This window comes from Chiloscyllium plagiosum, unplaced genomic scaffold (assembly GCF_037043375.1).
Source record: "Chiloscyllium plagiosum isolate Xiang-an unplaced genomic scaffold, Cpla_swu_hap1 HiC_scaffold_3, whole genome shotgun sequence".
In the NCBI taxonomy this organism is placed as follows: domain Eukaryota; kingdom Metazoa; phylum Chordata; class Chondrichthyes; order Orectolobiformes; family Hemiscylliidae; genus Chiloscyllium; species Chiloscyllium plagiosum.
The window spans coordinates 106,819,227-106,844,377 of record NW_028270141.1 but is presented as its reverse complement, the minus strand read 5'-3'; the positions used below and the strand labels follow the sequence as shown (position 1 = coordinate 106,844,377).

Sequence of the window (25,151 nt, the reverse complement as noted above, 5' to 3'; positions counted from 1 at the left end):
AGAACTATTAAGACACATAGAACATAGAAAAGTACAGCACAGAACAGGCCCTCTGGCCCACGATGTTGTGCTGAGGATTATTCCTAATGTAAAATAAAATAACTTAACCTATGCACCCCACAATTCACTGCTATCCATGTACATGTCCAGCAGTCATACATATATACAAATTAAACATAAGAAGCATGTCTAAAAATATAATGGTTCAAAAAGGTTATACCCTTCCCTGACCTCTTTGTTAGAGTGGGTAATTGAACATTGCAATAGAGGACACCAGTAGCGTTAATATTGATAGTTTAATATTCAGTTTCATGATACATACTTAATTTTGTAGATTGATTAAAATTCCATGATTCATATTCTTTTTGATACTGATTGAATTCTTGCATTCAGAGTGAGAGTTTTTTTGTTGTCCTATTTTCCTTTGTTTTGCTGCTACGTAGCTGACCTCCAGCCCTCAGAATGGGGAGAAGTTCTTTATCTACGGTATCTACGGGATAGTTCTTTGACTGTGACCTTCACAGTACGCTAATATTTGAACCCAGGCTTGTATACGTGAGCACGCTCAGTCCCACTAGCTTGCCATGGAAGAACACACCAGCAGTTATTTTGTCTTTGCCACAATCCTCCGTTAAAAAACACATTTGAAATTAAGGCCAAAAAAATGCCTTGCAGTATTTCAGGATTCTGACCCAGCATTGTAACATCCCAGGGCCCTCAAATTTGTTGCATCAAATTGCCACAAGGTATTCTTCATGCATAACTTGTTGGGTAAGATCTCCACAGTGTTTCAGAGAAGGAAAGCTGTAATATCATGTCCTTATATTTTCCTCTTATTTTCGCCTTTCTTTCCTATGGGCCTGCTGGCATCTCATCCATGTGGTCAGTGTGAATCTATTGCACTATGTTGGGCATTACATTTACTAAGTGAGTCATCAGGGAAATAGTAACATTATTAATTGTAACCTGTCAGGGCAAGCAATTCTTATGAACTGCAATAATGGACACTTCAGCTGTGAGATTGGGAAGGGGTGGTGAATGGGGACCTGGGGTGATTGCTGGCAACAAGAAGATTGGGTCAGTGACACTGACGAACACATAAGCAGGGCATGAGGATTGGGCTTTAAAATAACCAAAACATCTTATGATGTCCAATATAATAATTTCTCTGCTGTCCCTATATAGTCCCATACAAATTATTCAACGGAATATCCCAGACTTAGTCTTCCAAATGTTGTAATAGAAATTAAGGGCAAAAGACACCCTTAAGGAACATAGGTCAAACAGTCAACATAGAAACATGAGTAGGCCATTCCACAGCCCTTTTAGATACAAAATTCCAAAGACTCACCACCCTCTGAATGAAAGTATCCTACCTCAGTCTTAAGTGACCTGCTCCTTGTCCTGAGATTATGACCCCTGTTTACAGAGTCACCAGCCAGGGAATATATCTTATCAGTATCCAACCTGAAACAGTGAATTTTTAGAAATTTCACAGAGATCACCTCTCACTCTTCAAAACAATAAAGAACACAGACATAGTTTCTTCAGTCTCTCCTTGAAAGGTAGTCCATCCATCCCAAGGATTAATCCGGTAAACCTCAATTGAACTTTGTCTATTCCAAGTAGACAAGGAGACTAAAACTGTGCACAATACCCCAGCTGAGGTTTCACCAAGTCTCCATACAACTGCAGCAAGACATTCTTTACTTCTGCACTCATATTTACTTGAAATAGATGCCAATGTGCTATTTTCCTTCCTAATTGCTTGCTGCAGCTCCATGTTAGCTGTTAGTAGCTCAAGAACAAGAAAGGCAAAGTCCCTTTGGACACTACTACTCCTCAACCTCTCGCCATTTAAAAAATATTCAGTCTTTTCATTTTTTTCTACCAAAATGGATAAGTTAACAGTTGTTAAATTTTTATTCCATCTGCCATGTTGTAGTCAATTCATTTAGCCTGCCCAACCTTCTTTGCATCTTCCTTACAACTTACGTTCCCACATGGTTTGGTACATTCATCAAGTCTGGAAATATTACAATTGGCTCCCACATCCAAACCATTTATATAGATTATGAACAGTTGCAGACCTAGCACTGACCCTTGTAGTACCTCCATTAGTAACAGCCTGCCAGTCTGAGGATGATCTGTTTATTCTGACTCTCTGCTTCCTGTCCACTAACCAATTCTCAATCAATTTTAGTATATTCCTCACTTGCATTAATTTTACTTACTCATCTCAGAAGTGGGATCTTTTCAAGAAACCTTCTGAAAATCCAAACATGTCAAATCCACTGGCTCTCCTTTGTCCTTGATACAAATTGTATCCTCAGAAGCTCCAACAACTTGTCAAACATGATTTCCCTTCCAAAGATCCATATTGACTCTGCCTAACGTTTTCCTTTTTTAAAATGGTCCGTTATCACATCCTTTATAATAGATTCTAACATTTTCTCCACTATAGTCATGAACTGCAAGTTTATAATTTTCCATTTTCCCTTTTCCAGTCTTCTTTATTCTTGGAGTTACATTTGCTACATTCCAGTCGACTGAACATTTTCCATAATCTATAGAATTGTGAAAGATATTCACCAATGCATCCATTATCTCTATTCCAACTTCATTCCACATTGGGTTGAATTTCATTTGATCTAGGAGATTTATTAACATTCAATCTAGCTAATTTTTCAAGTATTACCTTTTTTTACAAATACCAATTATTTTTACCTATTCAGTGACATAAGTTCCTTAGTAGCCTAGCTTGTCTGGGAAATTTTATGTGTTTTCTCCCATGAAGGCAGCTGCAAAGACACTTCAGTTTCACTGCCCTGTCCTCCACTATAAATTCTTCTATCACCCCCTGTAATAGGCTTACGTTTACCCTTGCTAATTTTTTTTTTCTTTCACATTTCAGTAGGGAAGCTTTTCCTTTCTCTTCTGCACGGTGGCTCAGTGGTTAGCACTGTTGCCTCACAGCACCAGGATCCTAGGTTCAATTCCAGCCTCGGGCAACTGTCTGTGTGGAGTTTGCGCATTCTCCCTGTATCTGCATGGGTGTGCTCTGGTTTCCTCCCACAGTCCAAAGATGTGCAGGTTAGGTGAATTGGCCATGCTAAATTGCCCATAGTATTAGGTGCATTAGTCAGAGGGAAATGGGTCTGGGTGGGTTACTCTTCGGAGGGTCAGTGTGGGCTGAAGGGCCTGTTTCCACACTATTGGGAATCTAATCTAACTTATATTCATATTTTCTTCTCCCCTTGGTTATTATTTTCTTTGTCCCTGGAGTTTGCTGAGCCATAAATTGCTCCCAATCCTCAGACTCACCATTATTTCTGGCATTCTTATAAGTCACTTCCTTTGATCCAAAGTAATCTTTAAATTGTTTTGTTGAATATGTTGTTTGGATGAAGATGGATTACGTCACCTCATAACCCTTTCATAGGGAGTCCTCTGAAATAGATTAAATTTCCATTCCTTGGGGGCACAACAAGTGACAGTAAAGCAAGCAGTCCACTTTCGAGAAAACACAGCAAGCCTCCTGAGTTATCCAGCACCTCCATCCTTCCTCACAGGGCCATGACAGTTTTATTTGATGACCACCCCAGTTAATTGAAACTGGACTCAATGTAATTCTTGGTGAGGATGACTCTGAAAGACCTTCTTAAGCCATCAAATTTGTTGTGTTGCCCGTAATCCATTCTAACATTTGACTGTCTTCCATAAACAACAGTTGAAAGCCAGATTACCTCTTGACTTACATGTAATGACAACACACTTCCAACCTGACACTGGAATGAAGAACACCTTTATCATTCAGGGAGTGGATACCCTTTCCATTCAAAATTCAATATAAAGAAATAAAACAATCAACTTGTCTTCGTATAATGCCTTTCAAAGAATAATGGGAATTATAACACAGTGGAAGGTATTTGCCTGTCCTATTTGTGCTGGCTGTTTGAAAGAGCAATTCCAGTATTTCCTCACCCCAACATACTGTCTGTAGTGCTGTATATTCTTCTTCCTCATGTACTTGTGCAGCGTATTTTTTAAACATTATTTATAGTATTAGCTCAAATGCTTTTTCAGGTACAGTGATCCTGATCCTGAGAATTTTGACTGAAAGAAATACTCCTTCTAAAAGGGAATAAAGATCCCTTCTAGATCTTTATTCCATGATTTTGCACATGATCTCGAGTTATTGACCCACATTTGTTTCCTCATAATTAGCTTATCAAATCACCTCATCATCTTAAAAAAACCTTTATTGGTTCACCTCTTGACTTCAAGAAGAACAGTTCCTTTTTGTTCCAATTTTGATTCATAACGGCAGTTCTTCATGACTAATAACATTCCTCTGGACCCTGGCTAATACCTTTACATCATTTCTGAAGTGTATTGCCTAATAACTGTCAACATTAAGTCTAACCAGTGATTTATAAAGTCACACTGTGACTGTTCCTCTACCCATAATCAAAAGTAACCCACATGCATTTTTAATCACCTTAACAATTTACTCTGCTACCTTTGATTTTTGTCCATGGATACAAAAGTTGCACTGCTAAACTACATTTTTCTAAATGATGCCATTTATTGAACACTGTCTTTCCATTTTATTATTCCCTAAGTACATTGTTTTACAGCTAAATCCCATATACCATGCTTCTTTCCATTTCCCTATCCATCACACCTTGAAATCCATTAGAAACCTTAAGCATGACTTATTATTTTGCAAAGATTCAATCATCTGTAACTCTTGGGATGCCACTCCCAACATCTGAGTTTAAATACTTTATAAAAATTGTAAATAGTAACAGAACCAAAATCAGCTGGTCTTCTCTATCTGCTATTATCCTATCCATAATTTCCTTCCTCCTCTTTTGGTGCAACCTTTAGATCATTTTCCTTTTGAAAATAGATACAAAATACTTATTCAATTATTCATTGATGTCTTCCAATCTTAACATGAATACTTCTCTTCAGATCCATAATAGGGTCAACCTTTTTCTCTAACAAACCACTTATGCTTAATATGTTTTTCAAATGTTATACAACATCTTTTCATGGCCTCAGGATTCCCCAAAGAACATCACAACCAATCAGATCCATTTTGAAGTAAAGCTGTGATGTAGGGAAATATGGCAGCATAGAGGAAGGTCACACAAGCAGAAATATGATATTATGCCTGATAAGTTAGTTTACTGATACTGGATGAATAATTAAGCCAGCCAGGACACCTAGAGAACTCTGCTGCTGTTCCTTAAGTGGTGTCATGGGAACTTCAATATTTGCTTGAAAGGACAGATTGGGTCTTTGCTTGACATTTCACCAAACTAAGTGGCAGTTTAAATTCTGTGTTGAGGCTTGTACTTGGGCTTGAAGTCAGAATGTTCCGTTTCAGATGAGAATTCTACCATTGACATCAAGGTGTTTCAAACAGAACACTGCAATCTGACCAATGGTCTTCAAACTTCATGGAGTGCAAAATCCCTTTGTACTGCTGCTTTAAAGATCGAAAGCTGCCAAAATTCAACTGCCACTTTTTGTTTAAAGCTGACAATCTTGGAAAAAACTGACAGCTCAGGAACAGTCTTGTGAGATGTGAAGACAGGTGGTTGCCATGTCATCTGAGCAAGTGTTAACTGAAGCTACATGTATACCCAATATGTCAGTATTTAGACCATAGGTTAACAATCATCAGATGCATAAAAGCACGGTTTCCAGCAGTATTGAGGGTGTCGAGTGTAATGAGGGGTCATATTAATTTTGTAATAAGATCTAGGAGTAAGATTCATAAGCTGCATGACAAGATTAAGTCTGTAGTGTAAAGGGTTATTTGTACCTTTATTCCAAGAACAGGTAGAGAATGTGTGTGGAAGGAGATATGCTATAGTAACATAAGATCATGTAAAACTGGAGCAGATGTCTATAAATGTAACAATTCCAGCAGCAGCATGTGTATCTTTACTGTGTCTTTTAAATTGTTACATTAATAAAGCTTGTTAAAATTCATTCAAAACGGTGTTGTTTGCACCTTTGTTCAGGGGCAACTCAGGACGTCAGCCATCTTTAAGTTGACGGTAAGACCAAAATGAAATGCTGACTGAACAAATCATTCAGAAAGGAAATTAATATGCTATGGTCAGTAGCCCACAACGATTAGCAAGAAGCAAGTCACAATTATTTGCATTACTTGTATTTGTGAGCAGCAATGTTACAATTGCTATAGTGAATCAATCTTCCTCTGTAACAGTGCTTTCGTTTCTTGAACAGCCTCACCATAAAAAGCATGAATAGCATTACAGCAATAATGCGCTAACTGTTAGTGACTACAAATAGCAGTGACAGATGATCTTGATCTATTACTCACGTCAACCTATCATTATGGAATTGAAAGGCAATCTCCACAGATCTACACGCAAGGTCTCCCACAGCACATCATAATTCACAGCAACAAGTGCCTTTGTCAGGTCAAAAGAAACCTCATAAGCTTTTGTGCTCTCTTCCACACTTTTCCTAGATTTGCTACTCAGAATGAAGAAAAGATTCCCTGCCTTCAGTGATGAAAATCAAGGAATATGAGGCTGCTGCAAAACTTCAAGGTTACCAAAACTCTACACGTGCAATGGTGACTTCTTATGCTCTGACAGTCACCACTGCACTTTGCAAAAGCTCCAGGCTCTGCTGACTAAAAGAACAACCAGTGGAAAAACAGCTCCCAAAAGAAATTGCAGGCTGGTTACAGAATGTCTGAATATAATTGAATAAATTGAAGAACATTAATGGATATTAAAGTATTTGGTCACTCATAATTTCTATTTATATTGTTCTTGTGACTTGTATAAAAGGGTTTATTTTCTTCTAATGAAAATAAAAATTACACACTGTAAGTAAAGTAAACAAAAATGTGATCTGTGAGAACAGGCAAGGACAGCTGATATGTTTACCCTTGGTTGATTTGATTGTCTACCATTCATTTTTATGCTTACATTATGTGTACATCCACCAGGCAGTCGTCTGCATGTAATGTTAAGTGGCCCTGAGAGAAATGGTATAGATCTTGTTCAGTGATTCCTTGAGCAGACTATCAAAGTCATTTGGTAGAATACCTCATCATCAGAGCTTACAAACAAATGGCAAGGCAAAATTTGGCTGATGGACAAAAAGCCCTTCTCATCAGATCCTTATTACACTTTCAGAGGTTCATCCTCTCAGTCTCTGAGGCACTGTCGATCTTCTGTTGGAGTTTGCCTTTGCCAAGAAGATCATGAGGGAGATGTAGCATTTCATGTCGAGGTTCATCCAGAGCAGTTCTGTGACACAGGATTGGGTTCCACAGGCTGGTCCCAGAAACTGACACCAAGATAAAGATCAACTGCAGTTACAGGACCATCAATTCAATGAATGATGATTTTCAATCTGCCCAAAACTTGCTGATTTTCCATTACAAACAGTTGTCCTCAGCAAAGTGATGCAGACTGGCAAATTCTAAGCACTTGGACTACATACTGAGGGATACACTAAAGTTTGACACAGCCACTGCAAAGGCAGAATGGGAAATGGTTGATGTTAAAGGCCTTTCAGCCATTCTACACCAAGGGGCTGGAAACTGAGGAGAATCCCTTTGGCTGTATGTCTGACATTGAATGTACATTGTGAATATCAAGGGCATTGAAACTCTATTGAGGGACCAAAAAGACAAACATGTTGTGTTCTACTTCTACTGCACATTCATACAGCCTTGCGCTGTACGCATAGTGTAGAATGTACATTGTAAACATTGCAGCTGTTTCAATTACATTGAAGGGAAGGCAATGTATGGAGACAGGGTCAATTTTACTGAACTTCCTGGTTTTTACATAGAAATATTTCATAATGTACTCTGAAAAACTATATGAGTAAAACATGTTTTTGGGAAATAAAGTGTGCACCCTGACAACCATCAGCAATTGGATTGTAACTCATTTAATGAACCAAAGTAAATTGAGACAACAGCCAGGTCATGTTCTTAGGAAACTGGGTTCATAATCTTATCTCTCCTTCTCCATAGGGTCAGAATATCTGAAGGGGCTGAGAATATGGTTAGGAGAGTTTGGAATTGTGTGAACAAGTTGGAACAAGCCTATAGCCAAAGTGAGACAGAAACCGAGCACTTCAAAGCAACACTGACCCTACACTGTAGGTAAGACCCTGGTTATCTGATTAGACTCTCTTGATTTGGCTATACATGGAGCAGTGATGGCTCATAGCCTACTCCAATACTGTGGTGATCACTTCCATTTTCATCCATTCATTTCAGTTCCATTTTCCACTTTGTTGATCAAAATTGGTGATCAGGTCTAGCCAAAAGGGGAGAAAATGTGCCCAAAGTCATCTTCAAAGACCACAGTTGTAGGTGTTAAACTCTAAATAGATCCTTGACATTCAAATACCAAGTGTCACAACAAGTTGAGGTCCAATCAGTCTTTGCTTCACAAAGGATAAATCTGGCCATGTTGTCATGAACTGTCCTGTCAGTTTAATATCGTCCTACCACCTGTCTCTTCTGAAAGTGTTTCTGCAGATGCTCACCTTAGAGATCAGTTCCATTAGGCAGTGATCTGCATGTCCTTGAGATCCAGTGGGAAAAGGAAATGAGGGATTCTATTGGATGATTTCCTAAGCAAGCTCTTAAAGTCATTTGGTTGAATGCCCTACAATTATAATTTGCAACCAAGCACCAAGGTGTAAGTTGGATGATAGTGTAAAGGGTACTTCGTGTTCCCAGGAATGGACATCGCTGCAGCTGAGGATCATGAACTTGATGAAAAGTGGTCTTTCTTTGGTTTGTCCAAAACCTATTGGTCTTTCAGTGAAAATAGCTGTCAATAACTAAGTGTCACATTCTGACAAATTTCAAGGTTCTGGGCTACATTCTGTGGAATTCACTAAAGCTTGGGGCAGCTGCTGTAAATGGTCAATGGAGAAAGTCCAATGCCTAAGACCTCCCTATCTGATATTATTAATATAATATTGGTGCAGAGGAGATTCACCAGAATGATGTGCGGGTTAGAGCATTTTAGCTACGAGGAGAGTCTGGATAAGCTTAGGTTGTTTTCTTTAGAGCAGAGAAAGCAAAGGGTATAGTATACAATTATGAGGGGCATGGGCAGGGTAGATAGGAAGCAGCTGCTCTCTTTAATTGAAAAGTCAATAATGAGGGAGCTTAATTTTAAGATGAAGGGTAGGCAGTTGTGAGGGGATTCTAGAAAGATCTTTTCCCCCAACAGTTCTGTAAATCTTGAATGTACAGCCAGGGAAGGTAGATGAGGTGGATAATCTCACAGCCTTTAAAAGGTACATTGATGAACATTCGAAATGTCATAATATTCAGGGCTATGAGCCAAGTGCTGGAAAGTGGGATAAATTTCAATAGGTCAACATAGATTCGATGGACTGAAAGGCCTCTCCTGTGCTACATGATTCTATGAACATCCTTGGGGCTGAAATAGATAGATTTTTATGTCTCTGTGGGAATTGAGCGATCTGGGCAACGGCTAAGAAATGGAATTGAAGTCCAATTTCTACAACTTTCGTTTTGACTGATGGAGTATTCTTGACAAACTTGGATCTACTCCTGCTCCTATATCTTGAGTTCTTCTGCTTTCCTGCCTCTGTTACCTGCTTCTTTGTGTTTGCACCTAATCTGTTGATTACACTTTTGACTCCAGCTTTCTTGTTTTACAACTTTGCTTTATATCTAGTCCCAAGGCTTCTGTGTGTTAACTTCCCTCTATTAGTACTGATTCCAGGTCAACTGTTGCTAGGTCACATGGACTAGTAGTGCTTATTATGCAAGAAAATTACAATTGAACCCTTTACTAGTGACACAGATGCTTAAAAGTTATTTCAAATATTTTCAAATAATTATAGACAACTAGAACCAGTCAATATTATATACCAGGGTACATCCTCCTCCTAAAATGAAGGCAACTGCCATTCACCTTCAAGGAAACAAACCTTCAGGTTGGATTAAGTCAGATTTGGGAAATTAAATGTTTTAACGTTAACATTTAGGAGAGACGCTGTTGAAGTCAATGAATAAAAGGATCTGGAAGTGTAACACTGAAAAGCCATTAATTCAAGCTTACAGGTTTCTGGACCAGCTTTGAGAAAATACAATAGTGCAATCAAAAAAGATTCTAATACCCTTCATTTCTGTCCTACAACTGGTTTGACTGGTTCATGTTGATGACCACCAATTGTTGCTTCAACTGATGTTGTTTATTCATCCTGAGAGTGTTCAATTCCAGTGGAAAAGTTAATTTTGTCTGTGAGATGCCAAAACATTAATGTGTGGATTGCAAATCTGACTCACAGCTTAAAATAACAAATTTTTGGCAAATGTGGATTCATGTTAAAATAATGAGTACTCCAGCTCTCCTAAAGATGGCATCGGTGGTCTAGTGAATTCAAGACTGAATTGTCCCCTAGATTATGTTACAAAAATACCCAGTGCAATCTGAAATAAGCCAGTAACATAAATATCAAAAAGCTGTGCTCACTTTGGCAACTGCTTATAGGGCTGTTTAGGCATGTGATCTGGATGACAAATCTGTGTGTCAAGTTTGGTACAAGTCACCCAGGATTGTCACTCACATTATTGTGAGTTCCTAGATCCTGACATGGCTAACAATGTAGTCTTTCGTTGATGTTTAGTGGGGAGAATGAACCTTCTACTGCACAGATACTTGTGCAAATGTTCACAAGTATAGATGAATGTTCGTGTTTCCTGCTCGCCTGAAAAATATTTGTTCAGTTTGCAACACTGGGCATGATATGTACACTATTGATCATTTGCTTCCTGTAATGTGCCCGGAGAGTATGACTACATGTCCTGAAGCATTTGTTGTGACACACGTTTTTGCTTTTGCCTTTCATGTTTCAAATGCAGTTTGCTATGTTATTATCCATTCTCATTGTATGCCTTTGTACAGGAAGAAGCTTTGCGATCTCTACAAATCTAGGAACAAATTGTGATCATCTCTGGTAATACCGAGGAATTATGCCAACATGTTTATATTATATGGGGTCAGAAGCACATGAATATCTTTGATGTTGTCACATCATAACTTAAAATGTCAAAGTTGTGAATGTGCATTTGTTCTCATTGAATATTGACTTGTGCAAATGGAGTAAGTACTGTTGATAACTGTTCATCAATTCTTCCGAAAAGCTCAGACCAGACCACAAGATGTATCTTCAGGTATTATTTATAAACAATTTATGCATGAAGATTGTACAACTGGCCATTCTGTCCTAAACTGCTCTAATCTTAACCTTATAGAAGTCTCTCTCTCACATGACTACTGAAGTCAAATGTTCTATCTGCATAATCACAAAATTAATCTGTATAGCTATCCACAGCTACATTTTTATTTTTCAACATTATTAATGGAAAATATTTTCTTAACATCGACTGAGAACACAATTAAAAGTATTTCCGTTCAACTGAAAGTATTTCCAATCCCACCAAAATCCTCCAATGCTCACAATCTCAAGCCCAATGGCCACCTTATCATTTTCCCTGTCCTTGAACTCTGCTTGTACCAGCTGAAGTGAAGAGAATAGGCATAATAGTATTATCCCAGACCTTATGGTTTTGAAAGAATAGTTGTCTCTGAACAGCTGCATCATTATGATGATCAGTGGGTGTTCATTGAAATGGTACAATTTTATCTTCACTGTCCTTTGATTTGTCTCAGCATGTATTACTCATTCGCAGTATCTAAAGTGGAAAAGATCATATGTCAATGAAACACCATTGACTGGTGAAGTTTTATCATTGAATAAGGGCTGGTAGGTATCACTGTTCTCTTCATTAGCAACATGACTATACTTTGAGCTTCTTGTACTGCATTCTTAACTTTAAGGCAAAGAGATGAGTGAATTCACAGAACCAAGAAGTTTTATGACACCGAAGGAGGCCTCTTGGCCCAACATACCTACACCAACTCGTTAAGTTCTTTATCTTGTACCAATCTCCTGCTTTATCCCCATACCCTTGCACACTATTTCTATCCAAATGATCATCCAATACCATTTTTTTGCTTCAATTGAACATGCTGCCACTATATTTCCAAGAGGTCTATTCCATGCCCTAACTACTCACTGAGTGAAAAGATGTTTCCTCACTTCACCCTTGCTTCTTTGGTAGAGAATTTTAAATCTATGCCCTTTTGCTCTTATCTCCTTTTTGTCGGGAATACTGCAGAGTACTTATGTACTTATTAAAATGTCTCATACAAGAAGCATGAATTATTGATGGAAATTTTTGCAGACATTTTCTGGCACTAGAAGATTTACTATAAGAATGATTGGAACTAAGTCTGTAGTTGCTGTGAACCACTCTTAATGAAAAGATGGTATGAGATGAACTTTGTCTTTGACTGCTGCTGTTTTTTGATAGTATCCCTAGGAAGATAAATGGGGTTATAGAATCTTCAGGGTCTCATGGAAAACTGTATACATTTCTCATGCTTAAGTATAGCTGAAGGACCTCCTTGCATATGCAGAGCTTGTTATGCAGTCTGCAAGGTCTCATCAGAATGAACCTGTCTGTTAATGGTTGATAGATCATTGTGATTCCTGCACAGTTGAAAATGTTGGCACTTCCATGACATTTTCTTTAGCCCTGTGCAGCACATTTTATTAACACTGTCTGTCACAGACTGACATCACTTCCTACGTAGATGAAGACTTCTGCTCTCCCAGGTCTGAAAGAACATCGGAGTGATTTTGATGTACTGCAGCGATGACTGGACAGTCAGATACCACAGGACTTTCTCCTTGAAATGCCAAATCTGGGTCTGATAGAGGCATGTCCTCTTGTTCACTCATTAGTTGTGTCTTCTGTCTAGGAGCTACTACTAAAGAAACAGGTCATCCTCTTCAAGCATAGTAGCGTGAGGAGTGTCACAAACTTGATCAAACTATTGGAAAACCTAAGGCACTTCTTGATAGAAAACCATAACATAGTTATGGCACAGAAAAAGGCCAATCAGCCAATTGTATCTGTGCTGATCAAAAAAGAGAATAACATTAAACGCGTGACCCATTCTAATTCCACCTTCCAGCACCTAGGCAGTAACCTTGCAGATTATAGCAGTTTAGGTGCTGATCCAGGTATCATTTACCTGAATTCAGGGTTTATATATCAACTAACAAACTAAGCAGCAAACTCCAGACACCCACCACTCTCTGGATGAAAAGGTTCTTCCCTATATCTTCTCTAATGCTTCCACCAGTTCACCCTCTCCACTAAGAGGGTGAACAATCAAATCTGCCATGGTCATTAATAAGTTTACCATTGTTGGTAAGTGAGTGACCTTTAACTGGAAGGGTATGGCCTCCAATACCTGGACTCTGATGGTTGAAGACAGACAGTGTCAAGCTATTCTAAAGTGTCAGGCAGCACAATAACAGCACTCCTAAATGCAGGGAAATATTAGTATCAACATTCTTGACGTTTAAGTTTACTAATCGAAAACTAGTCCATATCATCTGCTTGCAAAGTCAATGATTTCCACATGAACAAGAAAGCGTAACAGCTTGGTCCTTGGTGGTCAGTTGATTTGCTCAATGATATAATCCACTTCAAGTGACTTCAGCTGCTCTGAAACTTCTGCATGGCTTGCAAATAGCAACAATCTCAAAACTTATAAAATTGATCATCTTTGCAAGAAACATTACAGTATTCCGTAGTCTCCTCAAACTCAATGTGTTAGGAAAGATACTATGTACTATTTCATTGCTCACATGAGTATGTTTTTAAGATTCCCTACAGTGTGGATACAGGTCCTCCAGCCCAACAAGTCCACACCAACCCTCCGAAGAACAACCCACCCAGAACCATTTCCTTCTGACTAATGCATCTAACACTATGGCCAATCTAGCAAAAGTGAGGACTGCAGATGCTGGAGATCAGAGTGTAGATTAGAGTGGTGCTGGAAAAGCACAGCAGGTCAGGCAGCATCCAAGGAGCAGGAAAATCAACGTTTTGGGCAAAAGCCCTTCCTGACCTGCACATCTTTGGACTGTGGGAGGAAACCAGAGCACCAGGAGAAAACCCAGGCTGACACGGGGAGAGTGCACAAACACCACACAGACAGTTTCCTGAGGCTGGAATGGAACCCGGGTCCCTGGTGCTGTAAGGCTGCAATGCTAACCACTGAGCCACTGTGCCATCCCAATGTGTTCGTTCAGCCTTTCAACTTTCATACCAACCTTATTTGATAAACCATAAACCTCCTGTCTTTGGCATGAACAAGAACATGAAATTGCCTTTGTTAAAGTTTTTGAAGCATGTATTTTGAAGCTGTATACATGCCCCAAACAGGAATAATTGAATCATCAGAAGCATTAAGAATTTTTGTCATGTGAATGAGAAAATGATGCGAAAATTACCCAGACTCCGTTATTCACTGTAGATACTTTCACACTGATAGCAATAGGGAACAACACTAAGGTGCCCACAATCCTAACTAAGCATTCCTTAAAATAACTTGATGATTCACCATGATTTGAACTGATGAAGTTTTCTTCTCCAATAACCTTTGTGAACTGATTCATGCTTGAGCATAAGTTGCACTTCTTACAGGGAGCTGGGCACAATAGTGTGAATTGGTGGATATTCACACTATTTTTAAGGTGTCTGATCAAGTCGGGGCAATAAATGATGAGCTTGATGAAGCTTCTTTTCTGTAACCCTTGTGAGCTGTGATTGCCATTCGGAGTCTCTGGATGCATCATTGTGTAATCTCTAATAGCAAACATGGCAGATTTGATTTAGACTGCCAAAATTGCCTCTTTTTCTAAGGTTAAATTGCCCGCTCCATGAGTTGGCATTTCCTAATTTGCAGAATTTGGATTTTCACAATACATTGGTCATGAACTAATTGGTCAATGTGCCAAATGTACACATCATACTGCCATACCAAACCTGGAGAGCTCTTCTGCAACTTGTTTGAATACTCATAACTGTCAGCACTGAAACAATCAATGGGTATTGCCTCATTATTGCTCACTGCAACCTTCGTATCCTCCAAACTTTACAAACAAATCAGTCTTGAACTCAAAAATCCATTGATCCCATAGATGACTAGGTGAGCGGGAAAGATGCTGGATGTGCTAACTTGAAACACTTCATGCTTTCTATCTCAGAGATATGCAGAGATAACATGCACCAGGTTCTATATATGAACAAAGTTTTATTATAAACACTTACATGAAATGTTTTCAGCCTTAAGCATCAAGCTTGATTTGTTTCTCTTTCTCTGCAATCATATCCACAAGCTTGTAAAATAGTGTACAGAGAACAGTAAACAGATAAGTGTCATCAAACACTGCAGAATTATAGCCAATATGTGTCAGAGGGTATGATTGTTATTATTTGTTGTTTGAGTGCCGAACAGCACAGGTTTTAAGGGCTCTTGGGGTACAGTGAATGCGTCCCTACCCCGAGGCTAGAAAGTTTAGGTTCATATCACGTCTATCACCAGCAGAACACAACTTCTATATAATAAGGAGTCAATTTTGCAAGAGGTGTTTGTTTTAAATACTTGCTCCCAGTTTATGGGGCCACTGGCTGGTCTAGTACTTATTGTCCATTAAGAGTCAGCCACATTGCTGTGGGTTTGGAGTAACATCGTGACCAGAAAAGATTGGCAGATTTCCTTCTCAAAAGGACATAGTTGCCAGATTCATTCCAGATTTTATTGAACTCAAGTTGTGCCATGGTAGGATTTGAACCCATGGCCCCACAGCACTGCACCTGGGCTTTGGGAGTGCCAAGGTAAAAACAATGACTGCAGATGTTGGAAACCAGATTCTGGAACAATGGTGCTGGAAGAGCACAGCAGTTCAGGCAGCATCCGAGGAGCTTCAGCAAAATCGACGTTTCGGGCAAAAGCCCTTCTTTGGGAGTGCCAGGCTGATGGCATTGCCATTATGCCATCACCTCCCTTGAATACAAAAGCACACAAAGTTTACTATGGTTGGTGGAGAATCAAGACAAAGGCAAAGCAATTACTGTCTAGGACTGAGGCTGTGTGCCATTGACAGAACCAAGTTTATGCTGCAATTGCACTATTTTATAGGAAGCTCAGTGAATGTAATAACAACGAACAAACAACAAAGAAAATTGCAGCACAGGAACAGGCCCTTTGGCCCTCCAAACCTGCGCCGATCCAGATCCTCTATTTAAACCTGTTGCGTATTTTCTAAAGATCTGTATCCTTTTGCTCCCTGCTCATTCATGTATCTGTCGAAATACATCTTAAGTGATGCCAATGTGCCCACCTCTACCACTTCCACTAGCAACATGTTCCAGGCACCCACCACCCTCTCTGTAAAGAACCTACCATGCATATCTCTGTTAAATTTGCCCCCTTACACTTTCAACTTGCGACCCCTAATAATTGAATCCCCATTCTGGCAGAAAGCTTCTTGCTATCCACCCTGTTTATACCTCATATCTGCCCGGATTGAACTCCATCTGCCATTTCTCTGCCAAACTCTCCAATCCATCTATATTCTGATGTATTCTCTGACAGTCCCATTCACTATTGGCTCCTCCACCAATCTTAGTGTCATCTGCAAACTTGCTAATCAGACTCCCTATACCTTCCTCCAAATCATTTATGTATATCACAAACAACAGTGGTCCCAGCACAGATCCCTGTGGAACACCACTGGTCATAGTTGTCCATTTTGAGAAACTCCCTTCCACTACTACTCTCTGTCTCCTGTTGCTCAGCAAGCTCTCTATCCATCTAACTAGTACACCCTGGACCACATGCAACCTCACTTTCTCCATCAGCCTACCATGGTAAACCTTATCAAATGCCTTACTGAAGTCCATGTGGATGACATCTACAGCCCATCCCTCATCCATCAACTTTGTCACCTCCTCAAAGTTTCTATTAAGTTGGTAATGTTGGGAATTCCAGCAGAATGGGTGAATTCAATAAACCTATGGAAGCATCTTACAAGGAAGGCTGGAAGGTCCAGGAATAAAATGGAGCAGTCATTTATAGAGGACATGTTTGTGCTGATTATACTGGTGAGATCAAATATAGGAAGCACCTGGAGTTCAAAACATATAAGCAAGCTGAAATAAATAAAATTCTGAATTCTCCTTTAGATACTGCAGGAAAATGTGTGCTCTGGCCACTTAAATCAAATTTCTTCACTACTCAGGACACAGAGAGTAAACTAAACCAACTTGAAGGCATAAGTAAGATGATGCCAAGATAATATTCAGCATGAGTAAGCCAATTTAGCTATATTTCAGATTCATAATGGGTTTTCAGTATAATTAAAACTGCTCTGATAGAAATTATGGATAGAGATAAAAAAAACTGCAGATGATGGAATCCCTCAGATTATACCCGAAACATCAACTTCTACATCTCCTGATGCTGCCTGACTTGGTGTGTTCTTCCAGCCTTCTGCCTGTCTACTGATAGAAACTATTTCAGATAAAATAAGTACAGCTTCTCTCCAATTTCAGCACTAAATACACTCCTACACTGATTATGATCTATGCTTTTTACAGAATTCTAAACCAATTTAGTTTGTATCCATTACACAATACACACTTTGCTTATTCAGCACTCTAGTGAATTGGTTCCCTTCCCATTTCTTTGTTATATTTCCTGATCTACATTCTTTTCCCAACCTGCATTTCTTTTACTTTTAAAGAAAGATTCTACAGTTGCATCTATGAATTGAAGAATGGCAAATGTAGTTCCAATAAGAAAATAATCGCAAGATATAAACCTTATATTTAATAGCCAGCATTCTTGGTGAGAAAAAAAGAGGAATCTGCAAAGAGTTGTATATGAAAGCTACAGAATTTAAGTTGGTCTAAAATGAGCAATTATATATGCATTCTATGAGTTTAGATAAAGAAGGTAAAAGTGATTTTAAAATTGGTGTCAATCAATTGGTGTATTTTTGGAATATCTCTGTTTCCATGGTAATGGTGACCATTTTTGTTCCACACTACAAATTCAGCTCATGACAATAGGATATGTATGTCCTGGATGGATTTTCTTTCATCTGTCTCAAAGAATAGTTAAGTAAAATGTTGTGAGTGTGGCGCTGGAAAAGCACAGCGGGCCAGGCAGCATCCAAGGAGCAGGAGAATCGACGTTTCAGGTCTTCCTGAAACATTGATTCTCCTGCTCCTCAGATGCTGCCTGGTTTGCTGTGATTTTCTAGTCCCACACTCTCAACTCTGATGGCCAGCATCTGCAGTCCTCACTTTCTCCTTAAGTAAAATGTTGCCTGATAGCTAGGGCAGCTTTTTTAAAATGCTTTTAAGTGCAGGTTATCAAATCATGAATGGAAGGGACAAACTCAGTTACAGAGCAAAATATTTGCAGAAAAGTAATAATGCTGAAATATTAATGCCACACACACAAGGCGCAAAAGCTAACTTCCAAGGCATAGCTTTCACTTGAAAGGATTCTCACAACATTAATCACAGCTTTCATTTTGTCTGAAAACCTGAACACTATGCTTCAAAAATTCAGACCAACTATACAAAACTTTAGTTGTTTCAAAGCTATCCAGTATGCTACTAAGAGGAAAGAATTAAGATCCAAGAACAGTATTTTAACCCTGTGGTTTGATCCCACTTATATTGTTCTCACAATGATTTTCAATAACTTCCTGCTGCAGTATAAATAAACAAACTCTAAATGGAATCCGACCAATGATTTTTTAGCTGATCACTTTGATTTGATTCTGTTGCATATAAATCCATCTTGGAAAAAATGATTGAATGTTACTGAAAATTTGACATGTGTTCTAAAATCTTTTCTCATTTGCATCATTCATAGTGTAAGGGAATGTAGGTTCACCCACTTGCCTGGGACAAATGTAGTACTCTACAGATTTATTGCCTTTAAAACGTATCAAGAAAGTATGATGGACAATGACTATGATTTCTGGTGTATAAAAAATTATACCAGGGAAATAACTCTAGCCTGAGTACCACAGACGTGACCAGGAAACTGGCTTTGCTCTGCAAATCGTTTAGATTGGTTATGGATACTGTCTTTTTGTGATCCATACAAAAGTACAGAATAAGAGTTTGTATCCTAACATGTAACGAAGGTAGATTTAGTCTGATATTAGATAGAAGAAGTCAGGTCTTGCAATCTACTGGAATGTTTGAGGAAGTAATTAAACTAGTGGGTGGAAGCAATGCAATTGTTAATTGATATTTGGCTTTTCAAAAGACATTAGACAAACTAATAGAAATAAGACATTACCATGCAATGAGATTGTGAATATTCTCATAATCCTCAACTCCACTTTGCTGCCTTTACCCCCTGATTCCCTGAGTCATTAAAAATCCATCTGTCCCAGTCTTGAATTAACTTGGCAACCTAGCCTTCTCCAGTGATCAGCGATAAAGAATTCCACAGATTCTCTTCTCTCTGAGAGAAGAAATTCCTCCTCTGTCTTAAATGGGTCAACCCTAACGTTAAGACTGTGCCCTCTGGTCCTAGACTCTCCCACAAAGGGAAACAACCTCTTTGCATCTACTCTATTAAGTCCCCTAAGAATAAGGTCCCCTCTCATTCTTATAATTTCCAATGGGTACAGGCCCAACCTAATCAAACTTTCCGAATAAGAAAAATCCACCATATCTGGAATCAGCCTTGTGAACATTCTCCAAACTGCCTCCAGTATCAGGATATCTTTCCATAGATAAGGGAATCAAAACTGCACACAGTGTTCTAAGTATGGTCAATCAGTGTTGTGGAAAGTTTTACTGAAACATTTGCATTTTTATACTCTAGTCACTTTGAAATAATGGCCAAGATTCCATTTACCTTCCCTAGCATTTTGAGGTACATGCACAAGAACCACAGCGCCAAGGACCCGGGTTCGATTCCCGCCCCAGGCGACTTGTCTGTGTGAGTTTACACATTCTCCCCGTCTCTGCATGGGTTTCCTCCCACATCCAAAGATGTGCAGATCAGTTGAATTGGCCATACTAAATTGCCCATTGTGTTAGGTGCAATAGTCAGGGGTAAATATAGGGAATGGGAATGGGTCTGGGTAGGTTACTCTTCAGAGGGTTGGTGTGGTCTTGTTGGCCTGATGGGCCTGTTTCCATCCTGTGGGGAATCTAAAAAAAATCTAAAAATCTAAATCCCTCTGTACTGCAGCCTTCTGTAGTCTTTCTTCATTTAAATAATATTCAGCTCTTCTATTCTTCCTGCCAAAGTATCTAACCTCACATTTTCTACCTTACATTCCAATTGCCCAAGCCTTTTCTCACTCACTTAACCTGTCTATTTGACTTTGTAGAGTCTTTGGGCTGAATCTAGCATTCTTTTAACCAAGTAACACTTGTACCAATTCTTCGGAGGATTCTTACCTTTGACACCTAGTGAGATTTCTCACTGTATCTTGTCAAGTTTATCTAATTGACTACTTACTCTACTTCTATGGCATTCCTCTCACCCATCTTACCATGTGTTGTTCCTGGAACAACTCTCCACTGAGTGGATGTCTGCTGAAAGACCACCATCCCTGGCACCCACACCATATTTAAAAGGCTGCCTCACACTGGATGAGCACTGGCATTCCATAGCTACATTAGACAGTAGCAGACATTCAGTCAGAAATTTTTCTCAACCAATTGTGGGATGTGGGTATCACTGGGTGGCCAGCATTTAATACCTGTCCTTAGTTGCCTTTGAGAAGGTGATGGTGAGCTGCCTTGTTGAACCGTTGCAGTCCACCAGCTGTGGGTTGACCCACAATGCCATTAGGGAGGGAATTCCAAGATTTTGAACCAGTGACAGTGAAGGAGCAGCAATATATTTCCAAGTCAGTATGGTGAAGGCTTGGAGGTGAACTTGCAGGTGGTAATGTTCCTATATATCTGCTGCTGTTGTCCTTCCAGATGGAAGTTGTCCTGGATTTGAAAGGTGCTATCTGAGGATCTTTGGTGAATTTCCGCAGTGCAATCTGTAGATAGACACACTACTGCTACTGAGCATCAGTGGTGGAGGATGTGGATGTAGTACCAATAAAGCTAGCTGCTTTGTCCTGGATAATGTCAATCTTCTTGAATGTTGTTGGAGCTGCACCAATCCAGGCAAGTAGGGAGTATTCCATCAAACTCCTAACTTATGCCTTATAGATGATTCTCAGGCTTTGGGAAGTCAGGAGGTGAGTTAGTTGCCACAGTATTTATAGCCTCTAACCTACTGTGTTTATGTGGTGAGTCTAGCAGGGTTTCTGGTCAATGATAACTCCAAGGATGTTGACAGTAGGGGATTCAATGATGGTAACACCACTGAATGTCAAGGGGTGGTGGCTAGATTGTTTCTTATTGATGATGGTCATTGCCTGGTATTTGTGTGGCACAAATGTTACTTGCCACTTGTCAGCCCGAGTCTGGATATTATCCAGATCTTGTTGCATTTGAATGGATGACTTCAGTATCTGAGGAGTTGCGAATGGTGCTGAACACTGTGCAATCATCGGTTAACATCCCACTTCTGACCTTATGATGGAGGGAAGGTCATTGATGAAGCAGCTGAAAATGGTTGGGGCTAGGATACTATCCTAAGGAATTCCTGCAGAGATAAGCTGTAGTTGAGATGACTGGCCTCCAATGACCACAACCATTTTCCTATATGCTAGGTCTGTCTCCAGCCACCAGAAAGTTTGCCCCCATGATACCCATTGATTCCAATTATGCTAAGGTTCCTTGATGCCACACTCAGCTGAATGTTGCCTTGATGTCAAGGGTTGACATTCTCCCTCACCTCTGAAATTCAGCTCTTTTGTCCATGTTTGAACCAAGGCTGTAACAAGATCAAGAGCTGTATGTCCCTGGCAGAACCCAAACTGGGCATCACTCAACAGATTATTGCTGAGAAGGTGCTGTTTTATAGCACTGTTGATGACACCTTCCATCACTTTACTGATGATCGAGAGTAGACTGATGGGGTGGTCATTAGCCAGGTTGAATTTGTCCTGTTTTTCATTTACAGGCCATACCTGGGCAATTTTTCACATTGTCAGGTAGATGCCAGCATTGTAACTGAACTTGAAGAGCTTGGCTAGGGGAGAGGCAAGTTCTGGAGCACGAGTCTTCAGTACTATTGCCGGAACGTTGTCAGGGCCCATAGACTTTGCAATATCTGGTATCTCCAACTGTTTCTTGATATCATGTGAAGTGAATCGCATTGGCTGAAGACTGGTATCTGTTATGCTGGGGACCACTGGAGGAGACCAAAGTGGATCATCCACTCAGCACTTCTAACTGAAGATTGTTGCGAATGCTTCAGCCTTATCCTTTGCATGGATATGCTGTGCTCTTTCATCATTGAGGATGGGGATATTTGTGGAGCCTGTTGTTTAATTGTCCACCATTATTCATGGCTGGAGATGGCAGGACTGCAGAGCTTAGATCTGATCCGTTGTTTGTGGAATTGCTTGGCTCTATCTATCACTTGCTGCTTACGCTGTTTGGCATGCAAGTAGTCCTGTTTGGTAGCTTCATTTGGCTGGCATCTCATCTTCAGGTATGCCTGGTGCTGCTCCTGGCATTTCCCTCCTGCACTCTACATTGAATCAGGGTTGGTTCCCGTGGCTTGATGCTAATGGTTGCGTGGAGGATATGTTGGGCCTTGGGGTTACAGATTGTGCTGGAGTACAATTCTGCTGCAGTTGATGGATCACAGCATCTCGTGAATGCCCAGTCTTGACTTGCTAGATCTGTTCGAAGTCTGTCCCATTTAGCACAGTGATAGTGCCACACAACATGATGGAGGTTATTCTCAATATGAAGATGGGACTTCATTTCCACAGGAGCTGTGAGGTGGTCACTCTTACTGATACTGTCATGGACAGATGCATCTGTGACTGACAGATTGGTGAGGGTGAGGATGAGGATGAGGATGAGGTCAAGTAGGTTTTCCCTCTTGTTGGTTCCTTCATCACCTGTCACTGGCCCAGTCTAGCTGCTGTGTTTTTCAGGACCTGGCCAAACTGATCAGTAATGCTGCTGCTAAGCCACTCTTGGTGGTGGACATTGAAATCCCCCACCCAGAGTACATTTTGTACCTTGCCACACTCAGTGCTTCCTCTAAGTCTTATTCAACATGGAGGAGTTCATCAGCCGAGGGAGGACGGTACATGATAATCAGCAGAAGGTTTCCTTGCATGCGTTTAACCTGAAGCCATGAATTTCATGGAGTCCGGAGTCAATGTTGACGACTCCCAAGGCAACTCACTCTTGACCGTATGGCACTGTGCTGCCATCTCTGCTGGGTCTATCCTGCCGGTGGGACAGGACTTATCCAGGGATGGTGACAGTGGTATCTAGATATTTTTTGGAAGTCATGATTCTATGGATATGACTATGTCAGGCTGTAGCTTGTCTCGTCATTCAGACAGCTCTCCCAATTTTGGCACTAGCCCCCAGATGTTAGTGAGGAGGTCTCTGCAAGGGTGACATGGCTGTTTCTGCTGTTATCTTTTCTGGTTCCTAGCTTGATAAAAGGTGATCCATCCAGTTTCATTTCCATGAAACTTTGGAACAGTTGATACAACTGAGTGGCTTGTGAGGCCATTTCAGAGCAATTGAGAGTCAACCACATTGCTGTGGATCTGGAGGCACATGTAAGCCAGGCCAGGTGAGGATGGCAGAGTTCCTTCCCTGAAGGGTGAATCAATTGATGATGGTTTCATCAGAAGATTCTTAATGCAATTGAATCCAAAGTCCACCATCTCCCAGGATTCAAACCAGGTCCCCAGAATGTTAGCTGAATAATACCACATGGCCATCACCTCCCCAATAGCAGTGGAGATAGAGGTGAAGGGGAGCCCTGGGATATTGTTTTGTGCTGAACAATGTGAAGACTCTCCACAGCCAGCGACAGGCTGAAGTTGCCAGGCATCCACTCTGACTTCCATGTTGAGATTTCCCATGTCAAGTTTGTTTGGAATGTTTGGTGAGATAAGATGCTGCATGTTAACTAGGTGAGAAGCACAGTTAATAAGGTGCTTAATAGGCAATAACAACCCCCCCCCCCCCCCCCTTAATTAGCAATTCACCATGCTTAGCATGAAATTCACCTTAACACTTTGAAAATTCATAAAAGATGCAATGAGTTGAGCCCAGTGTTGAGATAGCTGTTTCTGTCACAACTCTTGCCATTGCTTCTGTTCAGGCCCCTGTAAGATTTGATAAGTGTGCTCACTACTTGCCTTTCAACCTATTTTGTGTCATCTGCACTCTTGGCAATAGTGCGTTCACTTCCCTCGTCCAAGTCATTAATGTATGTTGTAAATAATTGTAGACCAGGCACTGATCCCTGTGGTACTGCACTAGTTACAGATGGCCAACCCCTGAAATTGCTAGCTTTATCTCAACTCCTGTTCTCAATTAGACAGATATCCCTCAAAAGCTCTTCATTTGAGACTAATCAACAGATAAGGTTTAAAGAACAGGTTAAAATGAAAGACAATCTGGAGCATAAAAAGCCAATCCAGCAAAGGTTTCTTTGCAATCATTATATAATGGACTTCACTTTTACAATGTGTGACCAACACTACTTTAGGGAGCATTCATTCTGTTTGTTGATCTTCCCTAAAAATAAGATCAAACAATGTGAAATATTTCTGTAACCTCCAGTTCATGCTGCCCAACAGATATTGATCCAACTCCTTTTAAATTGTACTAATTGATCCCAAATCTCCTTCTGTGCCAGTTATGTTTACTGAATAACAAATTGTCCAGATGGATTATATATTAGTTTAGGAATATGAGTCAGATGCTGTTAACCTGCAGTATTCCTGGGGAGAAAGCAATTAGCTATGGTCTTCATATATTGGTAATAAAATCCCCATTACTCACAGTATTTCTGAATGATATGGAACAAGGGTGTCTGTACTAGTTTTATTAAGCATTGTGATGATGTAAAACAATGTAGACAGACTAATGATTCGAAAGAAGATTGATTATCTTTGGAGGCTAAGGCCAATTGTGTGTCTGAGTTTAGAAACAGAAAATAGATTATCATGTGAATAAAGGGAGGGTAATGCTGATCGGAACAGCTAATAATGAACAT

The 25,151-nt window shown here is 39.9% G+C and overlaps 1 protein-coding gene across 3 annotated transcripts in view; it reads left to right on the top strand.

Moving 5' to 3' along the window:
• The window catches only part of tpbg (trophoblast glycoprotein), a 222,121-nt gene that overhangs the window by 14,380 nt on the left and 182,590 nt on the right, over positions 1-25,151 (top strand). For 2 of the 3 annotated variants that reach the window (XR_006311220.2, XM_087982344.1), the window contains exon 2: positions 8,048-8,179. The gene's annotated coding sequence lies outside the window, so the exon portion shown is untranslated. The remainder of the gene's footprint in view (positions 1-8,047; positions 8,180-25,151) is intronic. The other variant, XM_087982347.1, reaches the window with a different exon arrangement.